The 16276-nt window shown below is 42.5% G+C and overlaps 2 long non-coding RNA genes across 6 annotated transcripts in view; one reads left to right on the top strand and one right to left on the bottom strand.

The window, feature by feature from the left end:
- Positions 1-4503: 4503 nt before the first annotated feature.
- Positions 4504-16276, top strand: part of LOC148393125 (uncharacterized) — a 35661-nt gene continuing 23888 nt past the window's right edge. For all 3 annotated transcript variants that reach the window (XR_015860590.1, XR_015860592.1, XR_015860591.1), the window contains exons 1-2: positions 4504-5305; positions 7767-7916. This is a non-coding gene — a long non-coding RNA (uncharacterized LOC148393125). The remainder of the gene's footprint in view (positions 5306-7766; positions 7917-16276) is intronic.
- LOC148393126 (uncharacterized) lies at positions 4565-5907 on the bottom strand. Of its 3 annotated transcripts, none has more exons than XR_015860589.1 (3): positions 5188-5871; positions 5013-5100; positions 4565-4778 (listed from the first exon to the last, which is right to left on the bottom strand). It is a non-coding gene; the product is annotated as an uncharacterized LOC148393126 (long non-coding RNA). The 3 variants fall into 3 exon arrangements; XR_015860588.1 differs by having other exon boundaries at positions 4565-5100; positions 5188-5267; positions 5514-5865; XR_015860587.1 differs by having other exon boundaries at positions 4565-5100; positions 5188-5907.

Raw genomic sequence — 16276 nt, 5'->3', positions numbered from 1 at the left:
GCGTGACGCTACAAAACACAAACAGGTTCCTGTTAGGAGCCCAAGCAGCCGTGAAAAAGGATGGCAGAAGAAAAAAAAAAGTCTCTATACGGTAGGATGACTGCATGACTCATTTTTCCTAACATTTTATCTGCAATAATGAAAAGAGAGAATTTAAGCAAATCACATTAACCAATGAGAAATATTGTGTAAATGTGATTTCAACTACTTTTTTGGTTTTTTTGCAGCTGTGAATTTCGTTGTTCAAATAGCTTAAAGATGTCATATGATGTTTCCACGTTTATGATGTTTACCCAGCAACAAAACTGGCATTTTTGCAGGGTCATTCTCATGAAAATGTGCCAAATCTGAACCTAGATGCAAGGTATTTCTCCCGGCCCCACTTTCTGTTCATAGTTATTTCACCCACCGCAAATACAAACATATTGATTATTGATCAAAAACAACACTCAAGGCAAAACAAGACAAATGACAACAGTGCAGAACACCTGTGTTCCCTCGCTCAAAGTTGACTCCGATGAAGAGTGACATGTGGTCAATATGCATCTGTTCTATTTTCATCTTGGGTTTTTGTGGCTTAACAGAAACAGGGGACAAAAAAAAGCTGATATTAATCTTCATTCATTTACAATGTATATACTTACAGACTACAGTAGAATACATTCAGGGCACCACAAAAATATAAACATCCACTTACCAGCAAAAAAAAAACAATACAACAATGGTGTCAGATCTAATACAAGAGCATTATCAAACATACTACCTGAACCTTTTCTAAAATAATAGTGTTATGGATGGCAGTCGCCGTCTGTAAGACTGAGGAGTTTGGAACTGGGGGGTCAAATCCCATTGGAAAAACATTTGTCTCTCGTTGACTGTCTTCAAGTGAGTGTGTGTGTGAAAGTGTGTGTCTGTGTGCATGTGTGTTGGTGTGGAGTGGCACCACTCATGCAAAACCAAATTAAATCATCCATCCATCCGTCCGTCCATCCATCCAAACACAAATACCACTCATTATTACAAAAAAAATCCTAAAGATAATCCCCAGAAATATTTAAACGGGCGCACGTGCTTCAAACTCCATTTCATCAGGCTCGGGAGAAGTGTTTGTTGCTGGTGGTATTATTGTGCTTGATTAAGTGTGGGGACTGCGATGGATGGACACGGCAGGGTAGTCATCTTTCCTTATCTGCCATGTTGCCCAGTCGATAATAAGGACATCTAGATAAGGCCGGACAAGCCTTGTGCACACATTGTCATTCTTCTCAATACGGGACATACGAATGATCTGCAAACAAAAGTGAAGATTCATGGACAGCAAGTAAAGCTGCAAAAGACACACACTTTTTTGTTGAGTCTGGTTCTGCAGGTGTTGATTCCTCAGTTGGTTGTGTTAAATCAGGCAAAATATTTACAACAAAAAAAATATGATAACCTAACTAGATCATCTCGGTGATCTCATCCACCCTCGGTGGCAAGGCCCCGGGGGTGGATGAGATCCGCCCGGAGTTCTTAAAGGCTCTGGATGTTGTGGGGCTGTCATGGCTGACACGCCTCTACAACGTTGCGTGGACATCGGGGACAGTGCCTCTGGATTGGCAGACTGGGGTGGTGGTTCCCCTCTTTAAGAAGGGGGACCGGAGGGTGTGTTCCAATTACAGGGGAATCACACTCCTCAGCCTCCCTGGTAAGGTCTATTCAGGGGTGCTGGAGAGGAGGGTCCGTCGGGAGGTCGAACCTCGGATTCAGGAGGAGCAGTGTGGCTTTCGTCCTGGCCGTGGAACAGTGGACCAGCTCTACACCCTCGGCAGGATCCTTGAGGGTGCATGGGAGTTCGCCCAACCAGTCCACATGTGTTTTGTGGACTTGGAGAAGGCGTTCGACCGTGTCCCTCGGGAGGTTCTGTGGAGGGTGCTTCGGGAGTACGGGGTGCCGAGCCAACTGATAAGGGCGGTTCGGTCCCTGTATCACCGATGCCAGAGTCTGGTCCGCATTTCCGGCAGTAAGACGGATTCGTTCCCAGTGAGGGTTGGACTCCGCCAAGGCTGCCCTTTGTCACCGATTCTGTTCATAATTTTTATGGACAGAATTTCTAGGCGCAGCCGAGGCGTTGAGGGGGTCCGGTTTGGGGACCTCAGCATCGCGTCTCTGCTTTTTGCAGATGACGTGGTGCTGTTGGCTTCTTCAGGCCGTGATCTCCAGCTCTCGCTGGAACGATTCGCAGCCGAGTGTGAAGCGGTCGGGATGAGGGTCAGCACCTCCAAATCCGAGTCCATGGTCCTCGATCGGAAAAGGGTGGAATGCCCTCTACGGATCGGGGATGAGATCCTGCCCCAAGTGGAGGAGTTCAAGTATCTTGGAGTCTTGTTCACGAGTGAGGGGAGGATGGAGCGTGAGATCGACAGGCGGATCGGTGCAGCGTCGGCAGTAATGCGGACCCTGTACCGGTCCGTTGTGGTGAAGAGAGAGCTGAGCCAAAAGGCAAAGCTCTCAATTTACCGGTCGATTTACGCTCCTACCCTCACCTATGGTCACGAGCTATGGGTCGTGACCGAAAGAACGAGATCTCGGATACAAGCGGCCGAAATGAGTTTTCTCCGCAGGATGTCCGGGCTCTCCCTTAGAGATAGGGTGAGAAGCTCGGTCATCCGGGAGAGACTCGGAGTAGAGTCACTACTCCTCCACGTTGAGAGGAGCCAGATGAGGTGGCTCGGGCATCTTATCAGGATGCCTCCTGGACGCCTCCCTGGGGAGGTGTTCCGGGCATGTCCCACCGGTAGGAGACCCCGGGGACGACCCAGGACGCGCTGGAGAGACTATGTCTCTCAGCTGGCCTGGGAACGCCTTGGGATCCCCCGGGATGAGCTGGATGAAGTGGCTGGGGAGAGGGAAGTCTGGGAGTCCCTCCTAAAGCTGCTGCCCCCGCGACCCGACCCCGGATAAGCGGAAGAAGATGGATGGATGGATGGATGAACTAGATCATCTCTGGATAAGCACATGTGTAGCAGGTAGAATATGAATTGTGTGTTTTATGGAAGAACGACTGACTATATTGGAAACATGTTCAAAGTTGTACTCGTTTGACATTTTTAATCTCATTTTGATGGTGCTTAGGCTTCATCTCTGAGGACTTCTTTTTGATCTTATTCTGAAATTCAGATAAGCTCTCAGTTGGCTACTACTTCCTTCCTTTCTTGACATTTTCTTGTCTTGCCATCTTTTTTTTTTTCATTATTTCACCAGAATAGCAGTGTGTATTTCAACACAATAGCTAGCGTGTGTGTGTGCAGTTGGATGACTGGCCAAGGTCTTTGAACACTAAGACCTGGATGAAGGATTGAAAGGCCCCTTGAAACCCCCTGGAAGCCCCTTCAGTCTGCATTGACATCCTCCAGGGGCCAAAGAGTGAGGGAAGAGAGATCAAAACCAGAGAGAGGAGTCCAAGAGGTCGACGTGAAGTGAATGTGTAGAGCATCTACAGTCCAAGGAAGTATACCCGTCTTGTGTAGCATTTTCAAAAAGGGTCGCACGGTGAGCAAAAAAGGCATCAAAACTGGGAAGAGTATGCAGCTGTGAAATTCTGTCAATTCCTGGACAATGGGCTGAAACATCACCCTCAGGGGCCATGCCAGGTCCGATGGCGTAAGATTTCTGTGATGCCGGAGTTGCTTTGAAACATATCACCCTTGAAAGATTTTCAGCTGCATGTTGAATTCCTGAATGTTTAACTTTGGGTCACTGCAAAATCGGCTTCATTTTCTATTTACAGGCCAAAAGTATTTATCTGGAATGTGTACCAAAGAGGAGAACAAGAAAGAATTTTGTAAACTTGATCTATTTTGTCCTAATTTATTTTTACATACACACTGATTGAAAAAAGTGCATTACAAATAAGTCATTTGATGTTGTTGAACTGACTCTCCCGTTTCACGACATACCGAAAAAAAATGCTACTCGTTACATCACTTGCAGTTTAGGGGTCCAGCAGGCTTGTTAATTTATATATTGGATTACATCAAGGTTGTATGACTTTCTTTGCACAAAAGAACCACACAGGATTGTTTGCAACCAAATCTCTTCAATGGCGAGATTTACATTGTATGCTTCACTGAAGCCAGCCGTCCTATTCCTATAATTGTACTTTATTAAACATGTCAGTAAATCAGATGTAACCTGATCGGCTTGTGTATGAAACCAATTGTAACAATGATATGAAATGATATGATCATAAAGCTAGAACACTATGCCAAATATTTTATAATCGCACCAACTCAATATCATTGTCAAATTGACCACCCACACAGCTACTTAGCATTTCAGCAGTGAAAAATTAAATAAATGAGAAGCCCCAGCCATGACGCCAAAACAATGCAAGATAGCAATGATCAATAGCATGTCTGAAATTCATCACTCGAGGTGAGTGACTTTAGTAACCCGCTATGTCATTGAGCTCTGGTCAGAGCGAATCCCTTCCTGATTCATCTTATAATCTTACTACTAATTCCCACCTGACACTTTCCTCGTTGCTGGAACCCGAGGCGCAGAAAAAAAAAGACAAAGAGTGTCAAGAGATCATTTCTCATTTAATTATTCATCTATTATTTTGGTAAGCAGATGCACAGCACGATTAATAATTTGTTTGTAATCACAGGACTGTGAGCTGGGCCGTCTCTCTCTATCCTAACCTTCGTCGGTTGAATGTAGAGCAGCTGAAGACCCATATGGATTTTTGCCCGGAGCCACGTGAGCTGAACTCAAAAAGCGCTTGTCAGAAAAGTCTGCAAAAAGGAATGTGTGAAAGTAAGAAAGGAAGACTGTAGGCTGGACATAAATCTCCAAAAAGGAACATCTGACACAAACAAGGTACCGCTCTGACCCTCGACACGAGGAGACTGAGAGGAAAACAAAAGCGGAAAATGAGGAGGGAGGCAAAAATAACCGTAGAAGGCGCTTTCATTTCCCCACTTTGTACTCGCCTTTTCTACATTTTCAACAAGAAAAATAATGCCCACTTGGAGTGTGTCCGTTGGGCCACAATCTGTCAGCATGCTTTGATGTGCTCATTGCAGCCTCCTCTGAAGTCCTGTACGCCAAGTTCCGCTAACAAAGGGAATAAAATAGGAGGATAAAGAAAGACGAAAGAGCGGCCTGTTTTTGTATTTGGCAATGCACGGCTTGTATTCCTACTGGATTTCTGCTTTCAGCTCTTGTTCCATGCATTCTCGTTCCCATCTCAATCTCTCCCTCTTCAGGGCTGATGTTCTTCGCTTGGTCAAAACACAAAGAAAGTTTAATGATCAAACAGGTAAATTTCATTTTCATTTCTAGTTGTTGTTGTCCTTTCTCGGTCCCGATAGGCTGTAGGTTTGAGTGCCAAAATGTACGTACGCACAATTGACCCTCAATGCAAAAAGTGAAGTCCCCACATCACAGATCTATCATCTCCCTGTCCTTACGTCATCTGCCTGCTTGCAGTTCTTCATTTTGACCATGGTCTTGAATAAATCACTTACTTCTTCTGACATGTCAAGAACCGCACATTGATTTTAAAGGGAATGAAGCTGCTTCCATTGTTGACAAATTAGTGGATCTGTTGTAACAGGCTGCCATCTCACAGGCGTTGCATTGAAGAAACAAATGTCCTCATTACGATACATCTCCGCAACCTTTTAAAATTATGAACACATACTTATTTTAGTAGTGTCAAATCAAAGGCTAGTATTAAATAAACATTTAGGTTAACCGCAGGAAATAAAATGTTTGTTTCCAGCATTTCCGCTTCTGTTCACTTTCTGTGGTCTGAAATCAATGTCCGCCTTCAATCTGAGAACGGGACCTTGCTTTATATCAAAGACAATCCTGGGTTTTCCATGTTGTGTAAGCCTGTTCTTTTTCCGTTCACTTGACCTTCTGGCACCGTGGCCCAGTTCTGGCTGACAGAGACAACAAAGCGCGATCTCTATCTCACAGATCATTGCGCAACCATTGTCAGGGAAGGCTTAGTACAGAAATAACCAAAGGGCGAAGAGGATGGCCTCATCTTTCACTCAACCTGTTCACCTGCATACTGGGGCGCGCTATTATCACAAGCAAAAGTACCATACCGTTTTTTTAAATGCCGTGTAATTCTGGTTTAGTGACTGCCAAGCTTTTAGTCTGTACAAATTTGCCACAACTTTGAGTACCAAAGATCCAAAAGTCCTTCAGGCCTATACTTCAACCTGTGTAGGCGTTTCTGTTAGCGCTTTTTGTTTTGACTATTAGTTCATGGCTGGACGGTAAGCAGTCCAAAAAAGCTTTAGCCTAAATATTATGGAGCCATCAGTAAAATAAAGCTGAGTTTCTTATTTCTCCTTCCATCCCACTCCCAATACCGCAGCCATCGCTCACTCGGCCCCCAGGGTTTGTCTATGAAATTAAAATAAAGTGAATGAAGTTTGCCTTTGAAGAATGGACAGATAGAGAGAAAGGGCTTAAACGTCAGAATGAAAAAGGGGAAAGTGAGCTGTCGGGGGTCTGGAGGAGAATGGGTGAATGTGAAACGGAGAGATTGGAGGGGCTGTGGGGTAAGCAATGGGAGCGCAATTAAAAGTGCACACACTGGCAAAAATCAGGGTGCTTTCAAGACACAGTAGCCACAGACCTCTTCGGGGAACTCATCACACTAAGGCGATGTGTTTGAAGATGATGAGAGTGCTGCTAACTGATGGTTAAAAACAGTCCAGGAGGTGCTATGCCCCCCTGTTAGCCCACTCTGAGCCCCCTTGCTTTCCTTATTACCGTTATATCGTTTTTTTTCCCCCCAAAAAATCTTCTGAAAGCTTCTGAAAAGACTGGACCGCTACCGCCAAAGTGAGACAGAAAAGAGAGTACTTGGAATGACTTCTAGTAGAGAAGGAGACTTGGTGGAGGAACCAGAAAGTGAAGGAAAGACAACAAGGACGGAGCTTAGAGTGATAGAGGATGCTGAAGATAGACTTCCATAGAGAAGGATGACACACTGGGACAATTTCTAACGAGTCCTTATTATTCAAAACACTTATGCATGTTTAAAGATCCAAACATACATGACATTGTACATATTGTGTTCTTGATGTTCATAAATTCTCTCAATGAAGACAAAGTCAAAAGCCTGCAATTTTGCATATCCTCTGCAAAATTGTAGCCACACACTTAATGTATGACATGGCAAGGGAGGATTTTGAATGGATACACACACGCACACAAGGTTTGCGTGCTCTTCCCTACCCTCCATGCGGTGTAAGGGACAGGGCAGTGCTTTCAGAGGCATGTCAACTGGACACATTAACTCATAAAATACCCCCTCTCCATGAAATATGCAGTGCCAGGCCACAAGGATGGAAGTTGAATATCCATAATTGATGTAAATGAGGAGCTCTCCCACAGCAAACACTGTGCGAATCTGTCCCTCTTTCTGTGTGTGTGTGTCACGTAGGGAAATAGACTTATGGGCTGAATTTTAAGGTAAGGTCATATCTTGTAGCATCATGCAGTCAAGCTTTAAAAGAGTAGTGATGCAGCTAAGAACAAAAGCAGAACAATGTAACCCAATGTGCCACCGATTGTTGATACTATTAAATGACTAACTGAATTTATTGAGCAATTTTGCTCAAATGTAACAAAGACGTGTGGTACAAATTCTTCTTTTTGACATGCACACAAATTTAAATCTTCCATAGTGACCCAATATGAATTGATAACAACCCGACAGCTAAATAATGTATGTATCGTCTGCTTTTTTTCAGTTGCCTTGTTTGCCAAGTAGTTGGATGTTTCACTTGACTGGCCTGCAAGAAGGATGAATATTTTACCGAGCATAACCACCATCTCTTTCTCCATCAGCATCTCTGACATGCAAACGAACAAGAAGATCATGTTCACATGGGCTAAGTGAGGTAAGGGTGAAAGCACGCGCTATAGATGATCGGACTTGCCCTTCGTAAGAAAGAAAGAAAGAAAGAAAGAAAGAAAGAAAGAAAGAAAGAAAGAAAGAAAGAAAGAAAGAAAGAAAGAAAAGAGAATCATTAATTCATGTATCTGATTAAAAGAGTCAGATCTGTATCCACTCCAACATTCTATTCGACACTGCCAACAAAACATACCAATCAGTCCAACTTGGCAATTTTGTCACATTGCAATAGCCTATTACATGAACCTTGGGCCTATTTTCAAGTGAGGACTAAAAGTGATGACAAATGAAGTGACATTTTGGGCTGTGGGATAAAAAAGAAAATATTGCGCAAGCATTTGGAATGACTGTCAATCAAATCTCTTGGAATATGTTAAGACTGGAAAGACCATTTCAAGTGTGTTCGTCTGCAAACAAGGCTGAATTAATGCTGACAACAGCATATGCGAGAAGCGCACCACTCACTTTTGGGAAGGAAAGGAGGAACCTAACAAGCCTGTGACTTGGATATCCACATTGATGCAATTTGAGTTTAGATTGAAACCCAAATTCCAAGTCCAATCCGTTTGTTGTGGTGCAGTTGTGTTATGAGCACCATTGTATTGCCCTTAGGTGTAAAAAAATAAAAATAGCGTTGACATTTTGTGGAATTTTTTCATTTTGCCAAAAATTTAAAAAAAATCATTTTTTGAAGACAATTTGGCTGATCTCAACTCGTTTGCAATAATGTTACGAAACTTTCCTCACAAAGAAGGTACAAATCCGATACCAAATGTGGACGTCTATCTGCATCTTTGAGCTTTCCAAGTTTGTATTCCCTTCCTGTGTTCTCCATGCTAAATCAATGGCCACTTTGTCTTGCCTTTGACCTTGTGCATTAAGCAGCCAACACTAGTGGATAGAATCACCTCGCTTCTTTTCTACAATAACTTCAAGGTTATTGTTTTATTCAAGCAGAATTGAAGGAAATCATTTGTTTGTGACAAACATCCCCCTCCCACCTTCTTATGTTGAATAGCAAGCTTCTAATCAAGACTGAGACTTGACTGCAGTCTTGATTTTAATCACCCTCACATAGTCCCTTGCCAAATTCCTAGAGGCTAATAGCCATTAAAAATTTAGCAGCAATTCCTCACCTTGTGCAGTGCAGCTATTTGTTGTCCGGCTTTAAACTGTGTAAAATAATATATTATTGAATTCTGGGGGAGGAGAGTAGAGGGGAGGTAGTAAGAGAGAGGGCAAGCCACAGAGGGAGACCAAGGTCGGCTCGTTTTGCCTGAGGAACTGTCGATCAATATCATTTGGTCAATAACTTCTTTATTACTACCACTATCACTCCAAGCACTTTTTTCACCTCTCAAGCTCCCTAAATACTGTTCAAATATTGAACCATGTGCTAAAGTAAAATGTGAAGTCCTATCACATACAAGTTAAATAGATGTTGTGCTATGCTAATGTTGACTATTCAAACATTAATTTCACAGAGAAAGAAATGCAATGTGTGCTTCATCTCCATCTTGTCAATTCCTCTTCATTTTTATTTCACTTATTGATTCTATATGTTTGAATAATTATTGATTCAGGGCAAAGCTCACGAGTAACTGTTGATTCTGTATTAGAGGTATTAATTCCTTATTTGAACATTCAGCCTTGGGGATTTTGTATTTGATGGAAGGGTGTATATTAGTAATACCATTAACACAATATAAAGGAAACATTTTTCTATTAAATTTGTTGTAGTTTATTCTATCTCAAAATAATTGTGTTAATGTTTATGTTTAGTATTGTATTGTTTAAAAAATATATATATGTAGAAGTGGAAGAGAACAATCACCCCCTTACTCTCAGATATAAAACGAAAAAACAATCCACTGACGGAAATGCACAACATAATCCACTATTGTTTCAGTTTTCTTTTGGGGTTGACTGGATCCTGCAAACCCAAGTGTGCAGTTTATTCATCACCTTGTTGGTAACATAGCACATTGCCTCAACTGGAAACTGGATTAATGAGAATGAGCCCCAGCAGTTAATAAGTGGGCCATGAAATTAAAACGATAAACTGAAAAGGCTAAAAAGCACTCAGAAAAAGAGAAGAAAATGGCTTCAAAGTTACAGTTAAGTACAAGAAATTGTGTCCAGCAAAAAATCTAAAAAAAATCACGAAAAAGTAGCAATCATAGGAGCTTGAAGTCAGATACAAACACACCAGAGTGTGTTGAATATGTCTTTTACTTGGCATTACCAAGTGAGTAGCCAAGCGCCTGAGGTCGGTTTGGTTAGCCGTTTACCACACAGTTAGTTCTGTGTGAGTATCCTCTTGATGATCCTTGCAAGTGTTTTCCTTTTGTGTCTATTTGTTTCCCATGCATTCAATTGCATGCCCCCAGCGCATCTGGAAATTTGGTGACTAGATAGACTTGATTTTAGACTCACTAAAAGCAGGTCTAAGTGGTGTACTGTCATTTTGGTGGATTGAATGAAGGCACAGGCTGACAAATTCTGAGCTCCACAGACATGTCTGGTGGATTTCGTTATTTCATTCATAAATCTGACAACACCATCAGACAATCACTCTGAACCATTGTAGAAATAAAATCATTGATGGAGTTATCACTATCTTAAAATTATTATTAATAGCACCCTCTGACCAGGCGGCTGGCGTTGGGAAGCATGCGGGTGTTGGATTGATGTCTCGATCACGTCGATAGTGTTTGGGGGGTCTTCCATCGGATTCTGCATGTTGAATCGGCATCGTAACGTAATATTTGATCACTCTGATTGGCTGTTAGCTATCCAATCAGTACACAGGCTAAGAACAAAAAGTGACGAATGTAGATTAACAGTAAGCGATGGAAAGCCTTGAGAAGAGCCCATTTGTCACCCTGCCCATTGAAAATCGAATTAGTTGTTTCATTTGATAATCGGGGCAGAATTGAGGTGAGAAAAAAGGCCGTCCGGTGGCTTGCATTCATTCAAGTCACGAATATACAGTACAATGCGGCTCCCTCACTGACACGGATAAAGATGCCAATTTCTATGTAAAAAATGTTCATTACAACATTAGGTCTCTGGTGGTAGGGTTGTGAAGTTCCACATGGCTAATAACAGCACTGAATCTCCTCAGGACCCTGATCTTTTATTCAAGTCAGCCCTTGTGCAGTCCAACAAACTTCATTTATATTACATGGCCTAGTCAGCAGTATGGAGGGATAAATTAGCATACAGAGTCGCAGACACAGTGATTACAGGCTGACAGGCGACTTACACGCCCCCTGCAAAGAGCCGAACATGTCTTCATTTTATTTTTTCCCCTCTTTCCTCTGTCCTTCGATGGCCCGGAGCAGTTGATACAAGGGTTTATAATAGAGCAGAACACAGGAGAGATGAGGCGAGGGGAGCTTTAATAATGAATGGATGACGCTGGTGATGGGGGGGAAAAAAAGGAAAGCAAGATGGAAACTACAGAGAAATAGAGAGCTTTAATTAAAGTGGATTTTTTGCAAAAAACTATGGGGGGAGTATTTATATTTTGATCGGTGAAGTGGCAAAGTAGAATTTATTTGATTGTAGCAATCGTTCAAATGCCATAATCAACAACGCTGAAAATATAATGAAAAAGTAAAAGAGATTAGTTAACTTTGGATTTGTCTATATTTTGAACACATTTTTTCCACATAAAAAAAGAAAATGAATGAATTAGTTCTAAGCTCACATGCAATCTTTAAGCATTCTGACCAATTTGTTCTTTCGCCATGTCAAGGTCTGTTCCTCCTACATGTAAATTTGAAAGGGAATGAGAGGAGCCGCTTCTGATGGTGGCGAAACAAGTCGTTCCATTTGTGGTTATGCCCATGATGGTCGAAAATGCCAAGCTCTGTGTCTGAGAAAATGTTAAAACAAAGTATAGTCATCACTGCGCGGATTTAGACCGCGCCTTGTACAAAACTCATGAAAAAATAAAAATTGTATATGTGTGTGTGGGGGGGGGGGGTTGGTCGTTGCATGAGGGCAAGAGCGCAAGAGAGAGTTTCAGGAATGAGAGAGAGAGAGGGGGGGGGGTGCAGTAATGTATTCAGGACAGGCCTGGCTAACCACTGCTATCAAAGGGACCTGCCTGACGAACTGTAATAACTGGAAAATTATTTTGATAGCCTGAAACAATCTTGGATATCACAGAACTTTATTAAAATAATATCAAATCAAATTAGCCTGTATCCCCATAATGAATTAAGTAACAGGTTACGCCGATATTAATCTCCTAGCTGGCTCGCAGGCATGACGGCTCCAGCATTTAATCAGGGCTGCGGCTCTCTCCCTCCCTCCCTCCCCCTACTTCATGGGAAGGTCTTTTAACACACACATCCAGGAGAAATCCTCCACGAGCTGACAGCCTCGTAGCCATGTGGCGGTAAAAAGAAAAAAAAAAGCTTCAAAGACACGCTCTCTCTTTCTTTCAAAATATTGTTCATTTTGCCCCAATTCCCTGCATCGTCACATACCCCCGTTGAGGTTATTCAAGAGCAAATTATGTGTCTTCGAGGTCTGTGTGTGAAAGTGGGAGGGGGGCAAGTGGGGTCTCTGGAGAGTTGTGATTAGCAGCTGACCCAAAGGGAGAGAAATTAGAAGTGTGTCCAGGTCGCTGTCGCTCCTGCACACACCCCGTGCTGCACTCATGTTCGTACCAAACAAATAGATATTTGCCCCCTCATTGATAAGTGGAATTTAATAGATAGGGAAAAAAAAGGATTATAACTTCAGACCCAAAGCTGCACAGAGAAAGATCTCCTTGTAAAAGCTCCCGGTGTTATCAGTCTTCTATTCATCTGTCATCTCTAAATGTAACTTTTGAACATGAACCTGAACAATACAAAGACATGAAATCCATTATTCAACAAAAAACATTACTGAATGGACCTGGTGATGCTTCTGAAAACTTTTGCTCCATGCTTCAGTATTTCATCCATTGCTACATGTGAAATTGTAAATACATAAGTATTGAGTAATATTCGAATCTAAAACACAATATGTGTCGTGTATATACTGTATTTTCCGACCTTTTTTCGGCTGTTTAAAACCAAGAAATGAGCATGTTCCTTGTCACATCGCTTAAAAAAGAATCTGATGACAGTTGACATCAAGGCACTCCTTGGCCTGCATTCTTGAACCAGGTCAGAAAAGGTTGGGGGCAACACTTCCATTATCACCGCATGTCCTCGGAAGAGTGTAATGGAAAAGCATCCACACAGGGTGGAAATAGGCCCACAAAAAAAATTGTTTCAGCGCATCGGATGGCAGAGGAAAGACACTATATTCCAAGTGTTGTCTATCAAGTAGGGCTCAAGAAGAGGTGAAAAAGGAGAAGCTCTTCTGCCTGTTCCTCCCACCACCTCTGGTCTCCCTTCACCCCCTTCTCTTGTCCTCCACCTCAAACCCCCTGGCTGATATTGCTGTCGCTTGGCTCTTATCTGTCCCCTGCCTGCGTCTTTCTTCACCCCACCCTCCTCCTTGTTGTGTTGCCCGGCAGACTGCGAGCGCAGCCCACCTCAGGGTGGGAGTGATGCTAGGGACACTAAATCTTTTGATGCAGCCGTTTGTGGAGATAGCATCTGAACTTGCCGTGCCTTTGCCAGGCAGCGTTGACAGATGTAGCAAGACCCCTTCCACTGCTCCCAGCTATTGGATATCTATTACTGCTGGTACTGTGTGTGCATGTGTGTGTGTTGGGGTGGGAGCGTGTGTGGGAGTGTGATATCCGAGCAAAAGGTTACACACAAATGTCTTCAACAACAAATTTGTCACAACTATCAGAACGCACACACACATGCGCACGCACACACACCCCAACAGTGTTTCCAACAGCGTGTACCCAAAATAAGTAACATCACTCAAATTCTCATATTCATATCATCTAAAGCCATCTTTCCTATTAAAGTCCGGGGCACTTTGAGAAGCAATTGTGAAATATGAACCTTTTTATCTCTCAATCCAGGTACATTCATCCCTGCACGTCGGAACATGTGCGCCCTTGAACTTGTGCACTTGGCATACGCACACACCCTGTGCTCAGTAGCTTTGGCATTTTATGGTGTGAAAGAGTGACATATTTGGTCTGGAAATAGATCTAAGAGAGCGAGTGACAAAACCGTCACAAAGTGATGCATTTACCGACTGTCCTGGCGTCCATATGGTGACACGTTTCAATGACAACATGTGGACTGCTGATATCTGCGAGCAAGTGGAATATATTCTGTGTAGCACCTTGAATAAATACATGAAATTACACTGACTTCTCTAATGGTTCGGCAAAAGCTCTCCATGCACAATGCAGGTGATTTGTGCTTGATCGGCTGGCCTAAAATTACACACATTCCTCTTTAATTTTTTTTTCTGGAAAGATTATGCACCTGTGTTCTTTTGTCATGAAGGGTGCATGATGCGTGTGACTGATGCGTTTGTGTTTACGGAAATACTCTTTGAATGTGGGTGTGTGTGTGTGTATTTGTGTATATGCGGTTTCCTCCAGAGGGGTATGCGTGTGCCATCTGGCAGCTCAGGAGGATGAGGAAGCTGGGGGGGCTTCCCGTTATGATGGCTCCTCCGCCCCCCTCTGCAACCCCAATAGACCGCTGTATCCCTTACCCCCTTAAGACACGCATGCAAAAACATGCACACATGCTGCATTTGTTGACAGACTTTAAAGTGTGAACTCAAAATTGTATATGTTTGTTTCCACATAATACATTTGTATAATACAAATAACCTTAGACAACTCACTGAATAACAAAAATAATTCGATGATATTATTTAGTAGACATCCTCAAAATGTATAAAGATTAAAAAATATATATATATAAATCAGAAAGTGAAATTAGTTGTTAAAAACATTCTTCAAGAGACCCTTTGGGGCACAGAGTGTAAGCTGAAGAACGTTCATGGAATTGCGTGGACGGCAGCCCAGGGGTGGCTAATGGTCATCATTTTTGGGAAACAGTGATGGTCGGTAAATATCTATCTATCCATTCTCGATACAGCTGGATGCCACTGGAAGAAAGGCAGTACAACCTGGAGAGATTGCTAGGGAATCACAGGGGCTGACACCTAGAGACAAAAAACCAAGCTCAACAATTGGCCTTGCTGCATGATTTTGGTCTGTGGGAGGAAGTAAGAGGACCCAGAGAGAAGGAGGATAGAAAACAAAATCCTCTCACGGTGTTTGAAAAAAAAAAACTCACCACTGTGCAATTGTGCTACCCAGTCACTAAATGCTATACTTTAACTGGAATTGATCCTGTCGACCCACGGAAACAAGTTGGCTTCGCTGCATGAAAATTTCAGCAGGTGGGCAGAACATGATAGGCGATGGAAGTTTATAGAGGTCCACCAAACTTGTCAAAATAACAAAAGCACTAAGCTTCAGAAATCAGTGCTGTGGATTTTAAGTGTATTCCATTTGACACTTTGGAATTCAACAGATATGAAAATATATCTCTTAATAGAGTACGCGACCAGGTGTAATTTCACAGACAAGTCGCTGTATTTAAGAAAAGGTGTGCGCAGTTGTGGGTGTGAACACAGCGGATGTCAATCAAAGCAGCCTCTCTCGCTGTTGTCATATTTATGAATCAAATTGATCAAAAGCAAGCAAAACTTCAACTCCAAAAGTGGTTTGAGGAATCATAAGACTTTTGCCCAACATTTCGCAGAGCGGTCAGCCAAATTCCCAAAGAAGGCTTGCGCTTGCATGACCATCAGGATACGCCAGCATTTCGGCATGCGCCATCTGCGAAAAGAGAGCCCTGTGTCTTAGGTGGAAAGCATTGTGTGATGTTGTCTGTCTAATATGCTGATGTGTGAATGTGGCAGTTGAGTTTGTTTTACCCTGAGTATCAATGCAGGTGCCTGGGGAGAACAGTTGTGATGCAGTCAGCCAGATAAAGACCACCTGGACTACAAGAATAAACATCCAACCAGCTTTGCTTTAAAAAGTCAAGATCAGGATCACAATCTGCTATATACTGTACATTTACAGTGGGTTCAATAGTTTTAAAAGCAAAACTATCCATCCAATTATTTTCTTACAGCATCGTATTTTCCTCTTCAGTGCGACACCGAAGCTCGGACCAAATCCAACTGAGTTTTAATTAATTTTAGAGTAAAACGAGAACAACAAAAATGAACACTTTTATTTTATATTTTTATAATGATTCCCTTTCACGGTGACCTGTAAAAACCTAAAGGGAAACTTTGCATCACTTTCCAGCAATGCATGTGTACAATTTCCTATAAAAACTTTAGTAGTTTGTTATATTTAGTAACCGCCTCTAAAGAAATGCAATTATAAAA

The sequence above is a fragment of the Syngnathus floridae genome, chromosome 9 (genome assembly GCF_059516105.1).
Source record: "Syngnathus floridae isolate MCC-2025c chromosome 9, RoL_Sflo_1.0, whole genome shotgun sequence".
NCBI classification, from domain to species: domain Eukaryota; kingdom Metazoa; phylum Chordata; class Actinopteri; order Syngnathiformes; family Syngnathidae; genus Syngnathus; species Syngnathus floridae.
The sequence above is the reverse complement of the archived record's forward strand: the minus strand, read 5'-3'. Positions and strand labels throughout refer to the sequence as shown.